We start from the raw sequence: 23,802 nt of genomic DNA, 5'->3' as shown, positions 1-23,802 counted from the left end.
AAGGTGATGCTCAGAAGGTTTTCGTGTCTTTGGTGAAATGATGGTGTTATTAATAACCATCATCAATATTTCAGTCCATTCAGGAAAATCCGGAGCACCGACACACGTCTGACTCAGTTCTGCTGCTTTTACTCCTTCTCAATAGATGATTATAAAACTGAGAGCTCAGACTGTAAACTCTGGCTCTGAGGTCATTGTAAAATGCAGATAAACACTCACGACGCATTCTGGATTAATGCGCAGTATTAATCTGTATCTCTGCATCATAAACAGCAGTTACACTAATTATTCCCGAAGAAATTGTGCATTCCTATTAAATATGATGAATAAATGTAATGGTTTATTGAACATTGATGTCTGTGATCGTATTGTTCATGTGGTGTCTAAAAACAGCTCTTCACTGTGTTGAAGTCACAGTAGCTCATGTTTTCTGCTTTATGGCTTTATTTCAGGCCATCATGATCTGATGCTCATAGTCAGATTAGTATTTGTTTGAGTAAGATGATGCTTACTGACTGTAGAAATTCTGGCTTGAAAGCGCCTTACATGAAAGTCCTGCACTTTGATTTACACCATGGTAATGAATGATGACTATATTTACGTTGAACTGCAGATCCTTCAGAGAACTTCACATAAATCTGTGTGTGTGTGTGTGTGTGAGAATCAGTGAGTGTTTTGAGAGCACTTCATGAGACTCTCAGTCTGAGCATCAGGACGTTTGAGCGGATGAACGCTGAAGCCTGTCTGTGTGACAGCAACACTGATTGTTTAGTGTTTAATGAGTCCAGACTTAAATGCCACTCATGCAGCTGCATGTGTGTGTGTGTTTGTGTGTGTGTGTGTGTGTGTGTGTGTGTGTGCACATTTAGCAGCGCTCACACTTGGAATACTATGTTATTTAACAAATACTGTCAATTTCCTGTCCTGTCCTGTCCTGTTTTTTCTTCAGTATCAGGATCTTTTTGATCAAATAGGCATTTATAAGTTCCTCTCTTCTCGATGATCTGCAGATAAACTGATTATCGGTGGATTTACATCAGTTATGGCTTGTTAATGTAGTGCTAGAAACATTAGTTCACAACGATGAGCAAATATTCTTCTGATCTCAGATCAGTTTATTTAAACAGGAAGAGACTGTGTTAAATTATTTGTGCGTTACCTAATTACTATTCATGAGTGTAGCCAAATATCACAATATTACATTACCTCATTATTATTCATGAGTCAAATATCATAATCAGAGAAACATTTAGGAGGTGAAGAGTGTGAAAATGTCCACAGAGAATAAGAGAGAAGAGTTTATTTATTATTCAACAACAGTTTTGGTCCTAGAATCTGATTTGTTGAGAGGCATTCTGAGTGTTCCAGCAGTGTTCCGAATGGTTGAGTATCAATCTAGATGTTCCAATAGTGTTCCAAATGTTCCGATTGGTAGAAGGACACTCTGGGCATTCCATTGGAGTTCCAATCGTTTCACTAGACCGAGTGGTGTTCTGAGTGTTCGGGCAGTGTTCCAAATGTTCTGATTGGTTAAGTGGTGTTCTGAGTGTTCTGTCAGTGTTCCAAATGTTCTGATTGGTTAAGTGGTGTTCTGAGTGTAGTGTCAGTGTTCCAAATGTTCTGATTGGTTAAGTGGTGTTCTGAGTGTTCTGTCAGTGTTCCAAATGTTCTGATTGGTTAAGTGGTGTTCTGAGTGTTCTGTCAGTGTTCCAAATGTTCTGATTGGTTAAGTGGTGTTCTGAGTGTTCTGTCAGTGTTCCAAATGTTCTGATTGGTTAAGTGGTGTTCTGAGTGTTCTGTCAGTGTTCCAAATGTTCTGATTGGTTAAGTGGTGTTCTGAGTGTAGTGTCAGTGTTCCAAATGTTCTGATTGGTTAAGTGGTGTTCTGAGTGTTCTGTCAGTGTTCCAAATGTTCTGATTGGTTAAGTGGTGTTCTGAGTGTTCTGTCAGTGTTCCAAATGTTCTGATTGGTTAAGTGGTCTTCTGAGTGTTCTGTCAGTGTTCCAAATGTTCTGATTGGTTAAGTGGTGTTCTGAGTGTACTGTCAGTGTTCCAAATGTTCTGATTGGTTAAGTGGTGTTCTGAGTGTTCTGTCAGTGTTCCAAATGTTCTGATTGGTTAAGTGGTGTTCTGAGTGTTCTGTCAGTGTTCCAAATGTTCTGATTGGTTAAGTGGTGTTCTGAGTGTTCCGGCAGTGTTCCAAATGTTCTGATTGGTTAAGTGGTGTTCTGAGTGTTCTGTCAGTGTTCCAAATGTTCTGATTGGTTAAGTGGTGTTCTGAGTGTTCTGTCAGTGTTCCAAATGTTCTGATTGGTAGAAGGACACTCTGGGCGTTCCATTGGCATTCCAAACATTTCACTAGACTGAGTGGCATTCTGAGTGTTCCGATAGGTTGAGCGTTTTGAGTTCTGATATACAGACCAGCAGGTCAGTGTTCAGTCACAGTGTGCCTCTGCTGGTATGTTTGTGTGTAACTGATCCTGATCCGCTTTGGCCTCTTCTGGATCTTTGTTGACTGTGTGGAATTGAACAGAATTACTGACCATATTGTGTGAAAAGCCAATTATCCGATAAAACTTGTTGGTTCTTTTAAATTGAAGTTGATTTACTTTTAACTGTTGTAATAAAAGCAACATCACACTCACTTTGCTGTGGTCTGAACATTAGTCATGTGATCACCTGCTGTCCAATCACAGCCATGATGTGTGATTCCCCCCCCCCCCCCCCCAAACACACACATATATCTAGTCTTGAGTTTTATTTTATTTATGAATCATTTTTACTGTCGAGGACATCTGCTGAGGGGGGTGTTGTCAGATTATTTCACTTCAGGACACAAACACAATTACCAAGAAGCTATTTGCAGTGGGATTGTTTATTAGCAGGTGGAATAAATTACAGGGTGAGACAGGAGAGATACTGTGTGTGTGTGTGTGTGTGTGTGTGTGTGTGTTGCCCACGCAGAGAGATCAATCCTGAGCTGCTCTATGTAGACTCTACATGAAACATTACCACTGAAATCCGTCTGTCTACACTTTATTTTAAGGTGATGTTGTTAATTACACAAATAAGTACTGAGTAATATTAATTAACTACATGCACTTACTAATAGATTAGGGTTAGTTCCTTGTAATTATGCATCATTTACTGTTATTACTATAGTATGCACTTACAACATGTGAAACTATGTCACCTTAAAATAAAGTTTGTTATAAGTGTGTGTGTGTGTGTGTGTGTGTGAGAGAGAGTGAGTGTGTTAGTAGGCACATTTCCATTACAGATTTGCGCAAAACTTTTATGATATTTTCTAAATGTCGATAGAAAACTATTACAAAATGATGGCGTTTCCATTAACTGATGTTATGCGACTAAAACTCTCGCGATGAGTCATTTTCTAAAAGATACTTCTTTCTGAAATATTTATTTGGAGCGTAATATTTTCCACGGCTTCTGGAAGACCTTCTCCCTCATATATGCTTCCCTGGGTGCTTTTCAATACTCCAATGGATGCTTCCTGATTTCTTCGCTCCTCCAGCCTGTGACCTGGAAACCGATCAAAGAAAATCTCGAAGGCCATTTTAATTCTATAAATGCACCGCGAGGAGGTGAGGGACGAGGAGTGAGAAAGCTTACTGAGGAGCTACGAGCAAGGATGCACAGGTGCATAGACATCTAATAATATTCGTTTCTATTATGGTAATTATTAATTGTTAATAGATAAATACTATTAGTATTAGATGTCAAACTTCAACAAACTCAAGCGCAGCTGATGACGCTTTAAACTGACGCCGAGAGATCAAGAATATTCCAATATACAAATAAGATTTCTTTCTATTACCAGGTTTTCTTTTCTTGCATCCTCCCGTTGCATCTATGGGGTGAAGCTCAGGTGCGAAGAAAGAGATGCATAAATAAGAAAAGAAAAGCACACCGTGTCTCGTCTTCTGTACAAACATACCGCACCATCTTTAAAGAATGATGATGTGACTGTACGTCAGGTGACCTGTAAATGCAAAAAAATTGCAGTTTTGTGAAATATTCCTTTTTCGAATTGCCCGAAAAACCACCTCATGCGAGCGCAAAAACTTTTTTTGCGATATTTGGGATTTTTTGCAAAATTCACGTTTCCATTGCACTTAATTTAAATTTGCAATTACAATTTGCGCAATTTGAAGGGTAATGGAAACACAGCTAGTGAGTGTGTGTGAGAGAGAGTGTGTGTGTTCTGTATTTGCACGTTTTCTTGTTCTGTTTCATCTTTCATCTCATTCTTTACCTCCCTCTGTTTCTGACTCTGTTAAACAAGAGTGTGTAGGTGTGTGTTTTACACTTATATAAATTGTCACGTTATGCAACGTGAGGTGTGTGTGTGTGTGTGTGTTTACGCTGTGTGGATTATATAGAGCTCAATATAGACACAAGCTTATAGATCCTGAGATATTTCTGTGTGTGGATGTTGAAGTCCTGTAATCACACTGAACATTCGTGTTTGTTTTCTCTGTGTTTCAGAGCAGAAGGAATGAGCTCTGTGCTCACAGATGTGTGTCTTCAGTTGTTTTGAGTGATTCTGTATCTTCAGATGGGCCACTGTGTGTGTGTTTGTCTGGGTTCGAGTCGGCATCAGAGAGCTGCAGTGTTTGAATTACAGTAATGTGTTATTCACAGTGTCCCAGTTCTTCATGATGACCCTCATCTATCGCCAGCTGAACGCGTCTCACGCTCCTGCAGAGATCAGCAGACGTATGGAGCTCATAATACCTCATAAAGACAGGAAATCATATTCAGACAGAAAAGTGGCTGGATTCTGAGTTTAACATCATATCAGACACTAGTAAAGCTCTTTTATTCAGTTTCCTCAGACATGTGATGTGGTTTCTGTGACAGTAGGTGCTGTGATGGGGGCATGTCATTGTCACAATGTTGAGAGAAGTTTAACTTCGTGCAATTGAGCAGCGAAGGCTAACGAATTAGTTTAAATCTGCAACTCTTTTTTGATGTAGCGTTGCCTCTGCATTGACTCAGTGTTGTCTCTGTATCATCTCAGCATCGTCTCAGCATTTACTCTGCATTGTTTCAGCATTTTCCCTGCGTCGTCTCAGCATTGTCTCAACATTTTCCCTGCGTCATTTCAGCGTTGTCTCAACGTCGTCTTTGCATTGTCTCTGCATCATCTCAGCGTTGTCTCAGCATCGTCTTTGCATTGTCTCAACGTCATTTCAGCATCGTCTCAGCGATGACTCTGCATTTTCTTAGCATTTTCCCGGCATCATCTCAGCGCTGTCTCAACGTTGTCTCAGCGTCGTCTCAGTGTTGTCTCTCTGTTGTCTCAACGTCATCTCTGCATTGTCTCAGCATCATCTCAGCGTCATCTCAACATCGTCTCTGTTTCATCTTTACATTTTCCCTGTGTCATCTCAGTGTTGTCTCAGCGTTGTCTCAGCGTCGTCTTTGTGTTGTCTCTGCATCATCTCAGCATCAACTCAGCATCGTCTCTGCGTCGTCTCTGCATTTTCCTTGCATTGTTTTAGTGTTGTCTCAGTATTGACTTTGCACCATCTCGGCATTGTCTCAGTGTCGTATCTGCATTTTCCCAGAATCGTCTCAGCATTATCTCAACGTTGTCTCAGCAATGTCTCAGTGTTGTCTCAGCGTAGTCTTTGCATCATCTCAGCTGGTCATTCTGGTGTAGAACCTGGAAGCTCCGAACGTAAACAGCATATGAGAATGACACAGAAGAACAGATATAGAGACAGAGCATATTTAGGCCACGCCCACACTGGAGGGGGAAAACAATCCAACTCTCTCCATTGACTTTGTATTACATGATGCTGCCTCCTTGTCATTTCTTGCTTCTAACAAAAGACTGAACAATGCCTAAAAGCTGCTGTGTGACAAGGTGTACAGCAAACAAGTCAAAAAACTCAGAAATACGTTTTTATAAGCTACCGAACTGTAAAAGCCAGCCTTTAAGGAGGCAAAAGTGGATGCAGGCAATAAGACGTGAAGCCTCAGCAGGAGGAATGGGTAAACTGTGTGATCCTGACACTGCCTCAGTATGCCTGCGTGTGCAATAAACAGGTTTTGTCACTGGTAAGTCAAATATCCAAATGTCAGTTTTATATATTATATTTCCTGTCACCGTTTACGTTCCCCTCCGGTGGGCGTAGTTCTCAGAGTAACTGCGCTCTGTCTCAATTGCCTGTATCCACTTTTGTGTCCTTAAACGCTTGTTTTTTGTGTGTCGACAGCTTCTAAAAACTTAGTTCTGGGTTTTTTAGCTTGTTTGCTGTACACCCTGTCACACAGCAGCTTTTAGACGTTGTTCTGTTTTTTGTTATAAGTCAGAAATGACAAGGAAGCAGCTTCATGCAATACAAACTCAATGGAGAGGTTGGATTGTTCCACCAGTACCTTTCTGGATCTTGAAAGTGTTAATAACACTGTAGTCTATCAGAGGTCAGAAAGCTCTTAGATTTAATCAAAAATATCTTAATTTGTGTTCTGAAGATGAACGAAGGTCTTACGGGTGTGGAACGACATGAGGGGGAGTAATTAATGACAGAATCAACTCTTTAATATTCACACACATTAGTTCATATTGCCATTTGATTTAGTGTGCATCTGATTTGTTCATCCAAAATATGCCGAATTCCATGACATTCCACCTTATTCAGTAAATTCCATTTTTATGACCGGATTCTGTGATTCTGAGTTTTCTGCATCACACAAATCATTGGGCCCAATGGACGAGGAACAGATTACTGCTTCTTTCTCAGACAGGAAACACACACCGCTGATTTATTACACACATCACATGCTTTTTTTACCAGCGCTGCAGTGACAAAACACAGCAGATTTAACGGCTTAAAGCACCTTATTCTGTAGGATTTAAAACCATACGGTCTCCTGACCGTTACAATCAATCAGGCTACTGTACATTACAGACTCAAACTCATTTAGTTCTGTATGTAAATGAGCTGTGCTCTGATTGGCTGTCCATCAGTTGCTCAGTTCTGTCACATGTTAATGAGATCATGTGATGTCATGAAGGTTTGTGAGTGAATGCAGTGCTGTTTTCCGTCACGTGACTCCTTTAAGGAGCGCGAGTGGAGTGAGATGGAGGTTTGTGTCCGTCAGGATGTTTATACAGCAGATTTCCGCTCCGACTGTAAACAGACGTCAGATTCTCAGCACACACATCTGTTTGTGTCATATTTTCACCTGTAATAGTAATATTTCACATCAAAGCTAGTTTTTCATGGCTTTCTCTCTCTCTGAGCCATCAGAGAGAGACCGGATGTAGTTTTTCTCTCATAAACGTCTCTGCTCATGTGAATGAGACGCTCCAGCTTCACTCGTTATTGATTTAACTGCATTTCTTTTCTTTTACAGTTTTAAAACACTGTAAACAAAACAATACACTTACTGTGATGCATATTTGTCAGTCATACATAAATGAAACAAGTAAGAATGATGTTTATTGTAATAATACTAATGAACTGAATGTGCATTACATTCCCACAATTAACAGATTTATGTTCATTCTATCGGATTTTGTAAATATGATGCTTAAAATGCAAGAAAATATATGCAGATACTTCATAAACAATACCATTGAGTGTAAAACAGACCTTAATGTGAAAAAGTATCTTAAGTCTGTTATGATGGTCAAGGTCATTCCAGCAGGTGTTCGTTAGTTAAATAAGGAAACGGCCATATGCAAATATCATTAGTTTGGATCCCACAATGAGGCACCTGCATATCCTGCTGATTGGAGGAGAGATGGGGGAGACGCACACACTCGGGCTGCGTCCGAAATATCATAATTCCCTACTATATAGTGTGCGAAAAACAGTATGTGACAAAAATATGTCTGAATTCACAGCGCGGCGAATGTAGTTAGTCCAGATTACATTCATGCTATAAAGAACCAAACGTACTTTTTAAGCAGTTGCACATAATTCAAAATAACAACTTATTCTAACTTATAATAACAACTTACTCAAAAGTGACAGACACAATGAAGGAATCGTTCATCACTATCTTCTGTGTCTGTACTGAAGTTCTTGAGTTCTTAATGGAAAAAGTGTCATTACACTGTATTCAGCGCAAAATAGGGTACAATAATATGTGAGGAACATGTATGTACATGTTTGTGTTTTTGAAGGAATAACGTTTATGCGTGGTTATTGAAAAAAACAAAAAAATCACTGAACTAAAGCCAAAAAATATATATTAAATCTGTGTTCACAAGACTTCTGGGTATCGGGGGTTGTAGGCTAGAGTTTTTGCTTCAAAATTATGTAAAAATTATAATGCCTGCTTGTTCATATAAAACAATATATTGATTTAGTTTTTGTAAGACAATTTTTGTCAAGAAACACGGTATGCGTGGAGGCGTGAATGATTATGAATAATGGGTCATTTACAGCTGAGAAGACAAAAGAATCGCATAAAGAACCTCTAATGGTGCTGCATAATAATGAGGCCTTTCAGTCAGGTAGGCTGTGAAAAAATACCTCTGTATTTTACCGGCGCGTTTTCAGACCTCAGGGGGTTAAACACCAAAAACATTATCCGTGTCTCTTTCAATTAGAAGTACAGTTTCTACTATTAAATATCTCTCCAGTGTGTTCATGTTTTTACTCACACCTGACCTCGATGGTCTGAACAGAAGAAATGAACTGGAGAAATTTACACCTCAAAGAGGGCGGAGCCTCAGAGCCACACCCACTTAATACATCATCACCACACGGACCAATGGCAGTTTGAAAGCGTCTACCAGCTGGAGTGGAAAGTTCACTTTGGCAAGCTGTTTCAAACTAAAAACATTTACATCGTTTTCGCCTGGTTTTGTTCGAGATGACGTCACAGCAGTTCGTTCTTTGATTTTGCTTGAATTATATCTGGGCGTCTCGTGGCAGTCTGAGAAACACCTGAGAAGCAGGAGACTCACTTCAGCTCAGGGGACTCCGGTGTCAGTGAGAATATGAATAGTAAAACACCTGTGTGTGTGTGTGTGTGTGTGTGTGTGTGTTCGGCTCCAGTTGTGTCTGTCTGACCTGGAAACCCTCAGACTGCGTTCCTTACTGTAACATCTCTGCATTTTTACATATTAATGAAAACATGATTTGGTGTGTTTATTCATCTGTTTACCCCGTGGAGACACAGTGTAGCTGATTTCAGGCTTTACTGTCTTTGTTCAGACATTTGGACACACACACACACACACACACACAGGGAGGGAAGGAGATGGATTGAGATGGTGAACAGGTTAAACAGATCGTGATGGGGAACATAACAGGGATCATTACACTGACAGATCCAAAATAAACACTCATCAGTGTGCTAATGTGAGTGAAAACGATCTTTGTGAGTAAACACCTTCACATTTGTTCATGTGACAGACACATTTATCAAAAGTGGCATTTCATTCACGGTGTACATGTTCCCAGTCATGTGTTCTGTGGGAATTGAAGCACAACTGTTTGAGACACATGAACACCACAACTCTGATAGTTAACTGGTTGGTTAACACATGATTTAAATCATTTTCTTTCTATCTCTGCTGAAAGTTGTCTTTCTCCAGAACTGACACACGTGGAATATTCTTCACACTAAAGGGATCGTTCACCTAGAAATGATCGTTCTGTCATCATTTACTCACCAAACAGAACAGGAGATATTTTGAAGAGCATCAACAACGATACTGGACCCCATTGACTGAAATTTAAGTCTTCAAAACATTTTCTTTTGAGTTCAAATGACATGAGGGTGAATAAATGAACATTTCTGACTGAATTATCTCTTTATTCAGTCAACACTGAAATATGAAGAACAGAATGTTTCTTTAGACCTTCAGCGTTATTTAAAGCAGCTCTTTATGTGCAGCTACAGGAGTATTTATAACCAACCCGTTTATTTAGCTTTCACCAGCAGTCCAGCTTTACCAAACGCTCGACAAACTCATTTATTCATCTGTATTAATAGATAAATGTGTGCAGGATTGACTCTTCCAAGGACTTCAGGAAAACTCTGTTATTAAGAGCTTGTGTTCCTATTTAATGCTCTCTTTCGTTGCAGGCGTGTCCAAAGCCATGACATCAGAGGAGGAGGGGCCTGCTGCGGTGGGGGCGGAGCCACATGTGGACCTGCATGCCTCTCCTGGCTGGGATGGGCTTGTTGATGAAGATGCGGAGCCTGTTGAGCAGGAGAAGGCGGGGCCGGCGGAGCAGGAAGTGGCTGATGATATCAGCAGTGAGTCGAGCGTTCTGGTCGTCCCGTACCCAGAGTTGGCGCCCATCGTCTTCTTCTGCCTCAAACAAACCACGTGTCCTCGCAACTGGTGCATCCGGATGGTGTCCAGCCCATATCCTTTAACGTCTGCGCGTTTAACTTGAACGCTGTGCTAACCGGGAACGATGTGATAAAGATTTTGTGTGTGATTTTTAATTTTGTAAGTCACAAGACCTGATATACACACAGTTACTCAAAGGTGTTTGACAACCTGTCAAAATAAAAGTTCGGTTTAACTTAAAGAAATTGTGACAGAAATATATTACTGTTGTGCAGTAATACTTCTCAAAGTGATAAGAATTTTGTATTACATCTTAAACCCAGAAAAAATAAAATCAACAAAAGAATAAATTAGAAAAACTGAAATGGAAAAAAAAAAACTAAATCAATAAAAATTAAACAGAAAACAAAAAGAATTTGGGATAAAATGAAATGGATTTCAAAGGGCCCCCCAAAAAAAATATTTTTAAACCTTTAATAAATTGTTTTTGCATTTTACAAGTTTCAGGATTTCATGATTAGACATGCTTTTTAATTAATTAATTTAACCATTAAAACATTCCACAAAGATTTTAATAAAAAAAAAAAAAAAAAAAAAAAAAACAGAATCCAGAAGAATTAAAACAGAAAATATTTAATCTGGGATAAAATAAAACAGAATTCGGGGAAAAATAATGGCAGAGACGGTGTATTATATATATGTATTACATCATAAATTAAAATTAATGAAATTTAATTAAAAAATAAATTAATAACATTAATAAAAAATTTATAAAAAATAAAAAATTCAAACTGACAAAATAAAAAATAAAAAATAAAACATTCCGTAGGGCTTTATTACAGTAAAAACCTTAATAAATTAAGTTGTTAAAGTTTTAGGAATTCAATTGATTAAACCTGCTTTTTGATTATTAAAATTTAATTAAACCAATAAGTCCAGAAAAATTCAAATGGAAAACACTAAATTTGGGGAAAATAAAATGGATTTCATAGGGCCCTAAAAATATACATTTTGTAAAAAAAAATTCATAAATTGATGATAAATTCGATATATTTCATAAGTTCAATTAATTAGACATGCTTTTAATTACAATTTAATTCAACCATTAAAACATTCCAGAAAAAACTGAAATGGAAAAAAAAAAAGAAAAAAAGAAAAAAAAAAAGGAATTTGGGATAACATAAAATGGATTTCATAGGGCCCTAAAAATTATTATTATTATTTTTTTTGTTAAATTAAATAAATTGGTGTTCAATTCTATTCTAAGTTTCATGATTTCAGTTCATTAGACATGCTTTTTAATTTAAACATTACAGAAAAAATGGAATCTGGGATAAACAATGGATTTCATCAGGCCCTAATTAGTGCAGCGTTGTGTTAGCTAGCCCCGCCCACAGTCAAACCTCGCCACACACCTGCATATTAAACTCATATCATTGGATCTGCGTCACATGATTCGAAACATGCGGTTTAAGCATGTCACATGGCGTCTGCAAAGGACACGCTCTGCTTCAGCGGCGAACATCTTCTCATTCCCAGGGTGACTTTCAGCTCAACTGTGAATAATAATGAACCGTTTTCTGTGATGAAAATATAATGACACAATATAATGATAAATCAGCGGCGGAGCCGTACGCTTTAGTGTTTTTGCTCTGAGAATATAATTACAGTGTGTGAGAGAGACATTACTGCTGGATATTTTCCCTCTTAAAGATTCTCTTACTTATAATGCCTGTTATTTCAGCTCAAATGTGATGGAGCAGAACTCTTCTGAAATGTCAGCGTTCAGTTGGCATATAATTGGTTTATTCTGGCCAGGAACCGCCCACTTACACAGTCTGACTGACATCTGAAGTGATAGAGTGGTTTTTATGTGATGCTTAGGCCATGTTTGTTTATCTGAGATCAGACATGGATAACTCATACGGCACAGGCTCGTGATGAGGAATATCTAACATGCTACTGAGTGTGAAAAAACATCTGAAACTAGGGATGCATGATTTAGGAAGAATTCAGATCATGATTTTTCATCTAAAAATTGTGATTTGCTGTGCTTGTTTGACAGAAGAAGTAATCAGCTTAAGTAATACGAGTGTGTTGCTTGGTTTTGTTTCATTCTAGAGTTGTCGTGTTGATTGTCTGAAGCATCAGCGGTGTGTAGGTCTCAGTCTTCCTCCAGTGATGTAGACGGATGTGTGAGTAGGAACCCGCTGTACTGTGTGCGTCACCAAGATGTGCTCAACAGCAGGAGTCTGACGCTGTAGACCTGCATCGATCATCTCCTGCTGTTCTTCAGGCAGGCATCAGTCAAACAAGATCAATGACCTGATCACTGTGATTGACACATGGATGATGTGAACGTACTGGATGTTCTTCAGTCTAGTGTGAATTCAGAGAGTCTCTCTGATGCTTGACCTCTTCAGACATCAGTGTTTGTGTGCAGAGATGACATCATACCCTCTCTCTCTCTCTCAGTGTGTCAGTGTCTCTCGTCCTCTTCTCTTCTGTCCTCTCTCGTTTCTTCAGCTCCAGCAGTGAATAATGAGTCTAAATGTCAGGCGTCTTTCATGAAGATCAGAATGGCTCTGAAGAGGTGCTCAGGTGTTTGTCCGGCTGTCAGACGGTGTGTGTGTGTGTGTGTGTGTGAATGATTCTTATGATCACTGAGTCTCTCTCTTTGCGTGATTCAAGTGTCTGTATTTGCTGGAATCAGGTGCGTCAGCTGATGCTCAGGTTAGTCTAGTTTGGAAACTGATGATGATGATCAGCCATGTGGAAGAATTTATTTGAACAATGTTGTGACAGTCTCCTCCATTGGTGAATTTTTCCTGCAATGCATGTTTTCACTGTTATACAGTAGAGGGCGCTATTACGCATCTTCTGAAAGAGTACACAATCTCCTGATCAAAACACAGGCGAAGAAGAAGCAGAAACAAGCGATTGCTGACGCACATAAATAACACGATCATCAAACATTAAACAGCATATAAAATCAAAACTGTTACTGAATGAAATGTTGAACCGTAAAGAGGAAACGACTGTGAAGCTTTGAGATGTTGATGGACTTTGATCTGCTCCATCTGTGTTTTGATCATCGCTCTGAATCCTATCCGGACGAAGACTTTGAAAAAAACATGATTTATGAAACTTAGACGCATTCAAGCGTTGATAAAAAAGATTGCATGAAGCTAGTTTTATTGTATGATCAGATATTCACGAGCACCTTTATAACGACCTATATTTACATTTTAAAGTCATGCGCCCTCTAGCAATGTGTGGACTTTTACACCATTTGTCCTGTTTCCATTTAGCAAAAATCTTTTTTTTATTAACAACTACTCCAGCCCTAAACCTACCCTTAGTGATTTATAGTGCATTTACACTTTATGAGCACAAGCATTGCCTGGGATCGAACCCACGATCGCATGATCACATGATCGCATGATCACATGATTGCATATTGTTATATATTGCAATGCTCTGCCATTTGAGCTACAAGAAACCTGAAATATGACGCAGATAAAAGGGAACAATGCATTAAAATGAAAGTGTCCTGTTGTCGATAGGGGCGCAACTTTAGCAAACGCTCCTATGGGTCGTATTTCAGGGAAGTGACAAACGACCTATATAGGCGTATTGGTTGGAGAACATGTTGAAAGTACTTGTGTCATTTGGAGCCGGTGTTTTATGGTTAGTTTTGTGTGTGTGGCTGGAGGTTTATTGAGGTCTGATGTGATCATCTAGATATTGTGTGATATTCACCTAATGTTTGTTGTCGTTCTCAGAGGTGAAGGTGATCAGTGTGTGTTGGGTTGGTAAATGTCATGTTAACAGCGTCTCTGTGTTCACGAGATGAGAAGTAATTAACATCTGACTTCAGCTTCACCACTGAAACACACACAACAAACAAACAAGCACTCAGTGGATCAGTGTTTGTGCTTCAGTGAGTCTTTTTCTCATGTTTATGGAGAATATTCAAATCAGAGTCTCTTTCTGTCTTCCACATGAACAAAAGACCAGTGAAGAGTCATCATTATCCACTGATCATCAGCGCTGAATGTCTGTCATCACACACACACACACACACACACACACAGAGACGGCGATGAATCATTTGCAGTTTAATATCCAGTCGATGTTCGGGTTAACCTCAGCACTCAGAACACCCTCGAAAATGCATAGCAACACCTCCATCATTGTGGAAACGTGTTTTGCTCACAGAATAATACTGATATTGTGAAATACACTTGATAATGTTGAGCCTCTGAGATCTCCGTGATGGATCCAGACACGTCTCTAAGGGTGTTCCTGTTCATCTCATCAGAGCTCCAGGGATTTATTGGGTTTATCAGAGAACGGCCTGATCTGCTCTGGAAGATCTTCAGATAGTCTGTGTCACTTTAATGTTCAGACAGTTTCAACACGCTACTAACTAACTCAAGCAGGCCCCGCCCCTTTATTCTGCGTATTAATTATTTAAATTGTCAAGAAAACTCGAGATGGAGGCGTTTCAGAAACACTGACACTGATATCGAGAAGAACTGGAACTTTGCAGAGCTTTTTCATGCTCAAACAGCAACAATAAAGAAAGATGAAGATGGACAAAAGCAGAATAGATCCTCTTTAAATCCATGTGATGCAGAAATGACACACTTTAGCTTCATGCCCTGTTTGGACTCCTGTATGTTTGAACTCCTCCATCTGTGGCTCATCCATCATTATCATCCTCATGTTCTCTCGACTCGCTTCGCTTTATTTTCTTTTCCAATTTCTTTGTTCTATTTTTTCTCGTTGCTTTCAATTATGACCCATAGCAGCTGTTATTGCCATGGAGATTGAGAGACCACACACACACACGCAAACACACGCACACACACACACACACACACACACACACACACACACACACACACACACACACACACACACACACACACACACACACACACACACACACACACACACACACACACACACACACACACACACACACACACACACACACACACACACACACACACACACACACACAAACACACACACACACAGCAGTGACTCAACTTTAATCAGTGTGTGTGTAGGTTAGTTCTTTAAATGTTTAATCTGAAGTTGTTAACAGTGTTTCAGGATTTTCATTGTGTTATTCTACATCACTGAAGAAGGTAATTTTTCTAGAAAAATTGTTACATTAGAACACATTCAGTGAATATTTGTGTTTTTAAAGGGATCATTTCAAGCATCATAAATCAAAACAGTAATAATTTGGAAAGTAAAGTAGAAGTTGTTCTGTATTCCTCATGTTTAAGTCTCAGTTTTGGCCTTTGGGTCTCTCTCACACTGCTTACTTTGACTTTAATGCTGTTATTCGTCAGTTTTAACGGCGTCCCGTCGCTCGCCTGCTGTCAGAGAGGCTCGTGGAGTGTGTTTCTGTGTTTAAATGTGAAAGATTAAGGGCTGGATTCATCCGTTTCACTGAGACGCCCAACAGACAGCAGCAGAAATCAAAGGGAAACGACTCACCTGCACAGAAACAGAGAGAGATGAGAGAGATCTGAGCGTCAGAACGAACGCCGGCGCTGACATTCAAAGAGCTGACAGATAACACCGCAAAAACACTAATTAGCAATACAAATCCCTTTACTGGGACTGTTTATAATGCAATTAACCCACAACACACACACTTTAGCAGTGTACATTCTGCCACACTATGAAGTAACATGTGATCATTGATCAAACAGGTGGAAATTCAAAAGAGAAACTTCAGTGTGCATATGGAAAACAAACTACATATTGTTTATTGAATGAGAGTACAGTATGATATCACACCGATAAACTGTCAGATGTAGTGTGTGATCTAGATTCATGTACTGTGTGATCTGGATTACAGTCTTCGTTTGATTCGTTAATATCACAGTTGATGTCATGTCTTTTTCGTCCTTCATTATATGATCTTACTGCTAAAAGTAAAGACATACAGTTGGATTAAAAATGCAAAATTAGTCCTTAAATTGGCTTGAGAAAGCTGAAATGCTACTTAACTTCTTCTTTTTCTTCTTTTTCTGACTCTAAAATGTCTGACTGTATCTCCTCCTAGATCTATCTATCTATCTATCTATCTATCTATCTATCTATCTATCTATCTATCTATCTATCTATCTATCTATCTATCTATCTATCTATCTATCTATCTATCTATCTATCTATCTATCTATCTATCCATCTATCCATCCATCTATCCATCTATCCATCCATCTATCCATCTATCCATCTATCCATCTATCCATCTATCTATCTATCTATCTAATAGCAATGTGCTAAATCATCCCAGCAAACATTGGTCCAATGGCAACGTCGTGTCCCTGGCCCAAAAAAGTTGCGGTAGGATGGCATAAATCTGTAAAAATATGTAACACAGAACATTTCCTAAAAATGCATTCAGATACGTTTGTACATGTCTACAGTTCTCTGGGATTGCATGTATAATTGTTACTTTGACTTTTAGCTACGTGTAGTTCAATATATGATACTTACTTAATTAATAAGATAACATAAAAGACATCCGTTCAAATTTCATTTTGGAACTATTTTTCAACCATGAAGGGACGTGTCAGAGGGATATCTTTTCAACAGTCATTAAATGTCCAAATGATTCATTTGTTAATCTTGTAAAATCAGCCATCTATCTGGCTTATAAAACTACTAAACTAAAACTTAAACTATTTCAAACTTCAAGCTTTTCAAACGTAAAATTTGCCAACTTTAGCTAACTTAAAATTTGTTTCGACAAACTTTTTTATCTAGTTTTTATTTTACAGCACCTTTTAAACTCTTCTAACCTCACTACCAGAGAAGGTGATTTAAAATGGTCAAATGATGCTGATGTGGTTTAATGAACCATAACTAATGTGATTCAGAATTGAATTTCCTTGCAAATTGTTAATTTAGTATATATTATTAAATGCATAATTTAAATTATAACCACTACTGTTAAAAAGTTGGTTTAGTGAGTTTAGGTTTATTAATATTATTACCATTTTTTGTGATACATTTTATTCTTCAGGATTCTTTGATGAATAGAAAGTTCAAAAGAACAGCATTTATTTGAAATAGAATCTTTCGTAACATTAGAAATGTCTTTACTGTCACTTTTGATCTATTTAATGTGTCCTTGATGAATAAAAGTATTAATTGCTTAAAAAGCTTGCAGTAAAAAGACAGCAGTATTATAGTGTTAATTTGAATAAAAATGCCACATGTTATTTGTGTAGCACCTTTCAGATCTTCCACCGCAGGATCACAGACGACGCTCAGTTCGGTTTGAAGTGTGTCAGTGTCGAGGTGTGATGGGAGTTTCCCTCCGTCACACACATTAGTTTTATTTCATTTGTGTTCTTTCTGCATCTCAAACAGTCTCTCCGAGGACCGCGACACCCTCGTCTCTTGCTCTTTTTTTCTGTTGCCACAGCAACAGGACGGGTTCTGTGCTGAGGAATGCTCGCGGGGTTCTGTTGCCGTCGGCAGCGGGAGAGAAAAGCCCATTTAACTGCCGAGCGTCAGGGAGCCGGTGCAGAAATTATTTATCGGTGCACATCATTATTGTTTTAACTTCATGTTCTGGTAATCTTGAATCAGAATATCTTCCTCTTGCAGCATCTCTTCTCTTCTCTGATGATGAGGGCGGGGCAATCTGTCACTCACATGAGATCCACCAATAGCAAACCACAACCATCCAATCAAAATCAAGCCCCGCCCTACATTTGTTCTAGTTCCAGAAGCGTTTCACTCGGATATACGGCACATAAGAAAAGACGAGTGCAACTATTAGAAAAAATGCTGATGTCCAAACAAGAGCAAAATCTACAGCAGTTTGAAGCTTTAAATCTTTTGGTTCTGATACACTTGTCTTGTCCATCAGTTCTGTTTACAGTAATACAGTGAAAATAGAACAGCAGTCCCGGCTTCAGATTTCTGTTTTTCATTCCTCTGGGTGTTTTCTGTGGAGGCGCTGAACCTTCATGTTCCTCATGGGTCGATCTCAGCTCGCGTCTCACGGCATTGTTCATTTTCAGAGAGTGTTTGAGTAATGACACTGTCAATCATCATATCGCTCCAGTCCTTCATCCACTGGTAAAGGTCACATCATAAGGTTCCTCACTAGTGGTCAAGACGATGAGTGTATGACTGTGTTTGTGTTGGAGTCAGAATCACATGATGCTGCTGTCAGAGGGTTTTTTACTAATGCTAAGAATTAAGAAGATTAGGAAGATTTCTGTTTTCAGTACTATTTAGTTTATTGGACGTTTTTTGTGTTGTGTATTTTCAGTCTCTTACAGTTTAAATAACAATCTTTGTTTTGTTATACAATGTAGTTTAAGATTTTAACCTTATTTTATTCAGAAAACATCTCGGGTTACAAATGTAACCATGGTTCCCTGATAAGGGGAACAAGACACTGCATCCTAGGATGCTAATTGGGAATGCCTCCCCTAGGATGCAGTGTCTCTTTCCCCTTCTGCTGGTATCTGAAACATGTCACAACATGCCAGTGACATTTCCCTAAGTGTGGTTCTGCCAAGGAGGCTCATAGAGAGCCATGAGAGCCGGTGTAGCCACCCTAACTGAGCTCTAGGAATGGAGGTCTCAGCAAGATGACTCTCTTAAGTGAGAGGAAGCCTAACAACACTGTATGCTACTATTCAAGCGAGTTTGATTTTTTACTATTAGAGCGAGAGGAGGCCTAACAATGCTCCACCTTAAAGACAGTTCCATCAAGGAGGCTCACAGAGAACCGTACCACTCGATGTCACGGTCTAACGTGGAATGATGCTGAAGTCAGAGCGAGCTCATTACAGGCAGTGGAAGACCTTGCCCATAACCAGGAAGGTTCTTCTCCATGCTCATCCTAAATGATCAGTAGGAGCTACCAGCTAAGGTTAGCTGCAACCGTTGTAAAAGCTGTAATATGATTCTAGGCTCCAGCTTTCTCCTCCAACTTTAACTGCACGTTCGCTTTGTAGACACTGGATTGCGATGCGCCATGCATTACGTAATCATGTTGGAAAGGTCATTTTAAATTAAGAGGTTTTCTCCTTCAACTTTAAAATCATCCAACATCATTGTCTTACCCCCCTTTTTCTTTGTAAAGGCCGTTTGACTTAGTCTTTGCACATTCACTTTGATCAGTACTTCTGCCTACGTCAAGCGTGACCTTTCCAACATGATTACGTGATGCATGGCACATCACAGAGCAGTGCAAGACAAGCATTTGTGGTTAAAAAGTATATCATTTTACAATACAACAGGAGGGGTTCGCCCAAGTTGAACAGACCACATCCTGTTGGAGCCCTTGGTCGGCAGACCACAGGAAAGTATAAGGCAAGAATGCTATCTGCGCCATTATAAATGCTCAACTGAGACTCCAGCAACAAACTGAGTCCTCTCATAGGGAGTTGGGAATCCTACTCTTAAGGGTTCCACTTATACTCACACACAAAAACATTGCCATTTAGGAGAGTCAGCTAAGTGCTAGCTGCGACCACTCAGAAACAAATGTCTTCGATGGATCACAAAAGCCCAGACACTCCCGAAGGTGCCAAACCGAAGGGTTTGTAAAATGGGGTGAAAGACCCACCTCCTTTTGAGTTCCCGAGATTGAAAGAACTCATCCCAGGGACTGGAGGACCCTGCTTCAAGACCTGACTCAGGGGGAGGGTCCAAACCCGAGGAAAAATGGGCTCTCCAGACTCCAAAACTCACAAAGTTGCCTACAACTAGGAAGGGTTCGCAACTAGGGTGAAGTCCGCTCCCTGTCAGGTACTTGTCTCCTTCAGTCAGTCTCGCGTATGCATCACAAAGCGCGCCTCACGATGCATGCATTAGGTTCCTTGGAGAGCTGAACACAAGTGCTGCTTACCCAAACACATAACACACAGTTTGTGTGTCCTCAAGTGTCTTCTCTGATATGGAGGCACGTACTTCCTGAAACGCTCGGCTGAGTGATCGGCATGTCTGCATGTACAAAAATAAACAGATCCTGAAGACAAGAAAGAGAATGACGTGTACTACAAGTGGCCTATTTATACTCACACCGTTAGTGTGCCATTAGTGTCGTAGGACACAGTGCGAGTTCCCTTTCGAAAGGGAACTGTTATTCATATAACCATGAAGAAGTTTCTGAATCTAAGATTCAAAAGTGCTGATTCCCGTCCAGACTTTATGATTCAAACTGAACATGTCTAAATCTGTTCAGATATTCCCAGACATTTTCTTTTACTGTAAATACTGCTGTTCATTGTTAGTAATTTGACATTGTATTTTAATAGCATTCATCAGACAGTAATAACTACTGATAAAGTTCAAGTTTATTCCTCTAGAGTACTGCACCTTTTCTCAAAGCACTTTCGATTTTCAGTCCTCTTTAGTTGGTTGAACGACCAACTTTATCTTTTTTAATAAACGCATTATTCCCTTTTGTATCTCTGACAGTTGCACAGGAGTGCATGAGACTCATTTGTACATTCATTTAAGTTTCCTTGAGTGCTTGTGAAGCATCAGTGTCCTCGTCAGTCCAGAATTTCTTTTCTTTCGTTTAACGTGACACATCACAGCTGTCCCCGTCTCGTCGCTCTCTTTGTTGCTGTCATTTGCACATATGTGATCTATACTTTGGTTTAGTCCGTTTCCAGCATCACTAGAGTTTGTTTTGTTTCGTCTGCTGATGTTCTGCTGCCATCAACTTCTGGACTCTCAATTAACTTGATTTAAAAGCTCTGCTGTTGCTGTGGAGATCAGAGAGTGTCACCGTGGAAACAATAACCCCCGGTTTCACAGACAAGACTTAAACTAGTCCTTGACTAAAATGCATGTTTGAGCTGTTTTAGGTGAAAGCAACTTGCACTGAAAATATGTCAGAGTCATTGTTTTGTCTCAAGATGCACACCAGTAATTTTTTTTCTAGGGCATGTTTATAAAAGCTATTTAAATGCCATAATTAAAAGGCCTAATCCTGGCTTAATCTAAGCCCTGTCTGTGAAATCAGGCCTAAAATTCTGAAGTGAACTAATCCTTAAGTCAAAATTAATGAATTAAAACTAAATCCATTAAACGATCTCATGGCACCCTTTAAACAATGTATCGAAGCTTTTCTTCTAAGAGTGTAGGTATTGAATAAAAGTTCCTCATCACTGATCAGCAGCTATAGTTTAGCTTACACATTTCCAGCATTGTACACCGGTGTGTGGTTTATCCTCCTGTCTAACTGCAGTGTGTCTCCGGCTCAAATGCTCCCATCTTCCTCTCACACTCCGTCTCAAGAAAGGCCTTCGTTACTCTGGTGATTCAGACGGTGCTGCTTGCAGTTCTGTTGGACCTGCATAAAAACACCCTGCAGATGCAGATCCATCTCACAAACAGGCTAGTGAACTGACCACAGATCAGTGCTTAATGACGCTGGATTCATCCTCAGCGCTCATGATGGGACAGAAACACTGCTGAATGTTTCATACAGCCATGATGAGAGTCTGTTTAATGTGTCTTCCTGGAGAGGTGTGTGTGTGTGTGTGTGTGTGTGTGTGTGTGTGTGTGTGTGTGTGTGTGTGTGTGTGTGTGTGTGTGTGTGTGTGTGTGTGTGTGTGTGTGTGTGTGTGTGTGTGTGTGTGTGTGTGTGTGTGTGTGTGTGTGTGTGTGTGTGTCCTCATGCCTCAGTGTTCACTATAATGAGCCTGTGTCTGTGAAGCTGATGGGAGCTTTAACTGTTTACCGTCAGCATTAGTTTAAGTGACTGTGGAACGGTTTGAGCTCTCAGATGGAGACTGTCGCAAATACGATCATCCTCGCGTGAGTTTCCCATCCTAGCATTTAAAAGTCATATATCTTGTATAGACGCCCAATTTGCAGTCTAAAAGATGCTGGGTTAAAAACAACCCAAGTTGGGTTGAAAATGGACAAACCCAGTGGTTGGGTTAAATGTTTGCCCATCCTGCTGGTTAGTTTTATTTAACTCAACTATTTCTTGCTTATGAACTTAAATAGAGTGGAAATTGACATTTATTATTTTATTTTATTTTATTGTTTAAATAAATGTTCATCTTTTGATTATTATTGTTGCCTCTAGTTTTGTCTAGTATTGTTGCTTCAGTTTCAACATACTTTGGGTTCATTTTAAGCCAGACATATAGTCATTTATAAACAATAGCTGAGTTAAATAAAACTACCCAGCAGGTTGATCAAATATTTAACCCAACTGCTGGGTTTGTCCATTTTCAACCCAACTTGGGTTGTTTTTAGTGTGTGTCGACTGAAAAATTTGAATTAAATATCTAAAATTAGTTACTATTAAGTAAAATTATCATACATTTTTTTTTACTTACTATAGTAATACATTTAAATTTATTATTTTTTTATTTGTATTTATTTATATATTTTAAATTTAATTTATTTAATAGATTAATATTTTTATTTATTTATTTAAATCTAATTTATTATTTTTTTTAACTCATTGTTTATTTTTTATTTATTTTTTTATTTTCTAATTGTTATTATTATTTTTATTATTATTATTTTTATTATTATATATAATTTTTCTCCAGACATTTGCCTGATGTATAGAACATTTTACTCTCGGAAAAACCTTTAATATTTCAACAAAAATCAAAAAAGAATTTTGAATGCTCAGATTTTTGCTCTGGAAATGTATGCAAATCAGTGCATATTAAATTAAATACTGCCTCATTTGCATAGTTAAAATTTCAGAAAATTTGCAATGCAAAACAATTGTTTTAGTGTAGGCTACTGCAATTATCTATAATTACCTGTACTATCTATCTATCTATCTATCTATCTATCTATCTATCTATCTATCTATCTATCTATCTATCTATCTATCTATCTATCTATCTATCTATCTATCTATCTATCTATCTATCTATCTATCTATCTATCTATCTATCTATCTATCTATCTATCCATTTTTCCATATAATGTCTTGCAGTAAAAGAATCAAATCTCATTCTTCAAAAATGAGTAATTGAGTTTGTTGGTGTGTTTGACCTGCGGCCGATGATTGAGGTGAGTGTGTGTTACTATAGCAACAGAGGAGCTGCACTGCCCACCTGTGCCTTTAGTAGGTACATTAACTGACATCAGTTTCATCATTTGATCATAATATTGTTCAGATCAGATAAACATGATCATTCTGTCATCACTGACTCGCCCTCACGTGTTTTCAAACCTGTGTGATGTTCTTTCTTCTGTGAAACGCTGAAGGAGACGTTCGGCAGAATGTTCACGCTGCTCTTTTCCAGCATATGAGCCGACTCTGTCGAGCTCCAGAAATTAATTCAGGATCAACTCAGTCAGTTTAAATAGTAAACCACAGCAGTGGTACCACTTTATAAACGGTATACTCTTCCATTTAAAAGTTTGGGGTCAGTAATGCTTCTGAAAGAGTCTCCTCTGCTCATCAAGGCTGCTTTTATTTGATCAAAAATACAGTAAAAATATGAAAA

General features: G+C 38.8%; 1 pseudogene; it reads left to right on the top strand.

Moving 5' to 3' along the window:
• The first annotated feature begins 10,340 nt into the window (after positions 1–10,340).
• The window catches only part of LOC137010535 (voltage-dependent T-type calcium channel subunit alpha-1I-like), a 68,082-nt pseudogene continuing 54,620 nt past the window's right edge, over positions 10,341–23,802 (top strand).

Source organism: Chanodichthys erythropterus, chromosome 21 (assembly GCF_024489055.1).
Source record: "Chanodichthys erythropterus isolate Z2021 chromosome 21, ASM2448905v1, whole genome shotgun sequence".
In the NCBI taxonomy this organism is placed as follows: Eukaryota; Metazoa; Chordata; class Actinopteri; order Cypriniformes; family Xenocyprididae; genus Chanodichthys; species Chanodichthys erythropterus.
The sequence above is the reverse complement of the archived record's forward strand: the minus strand, read 5'-3'. Positions and strand labels throughout refer to the sequence as shown.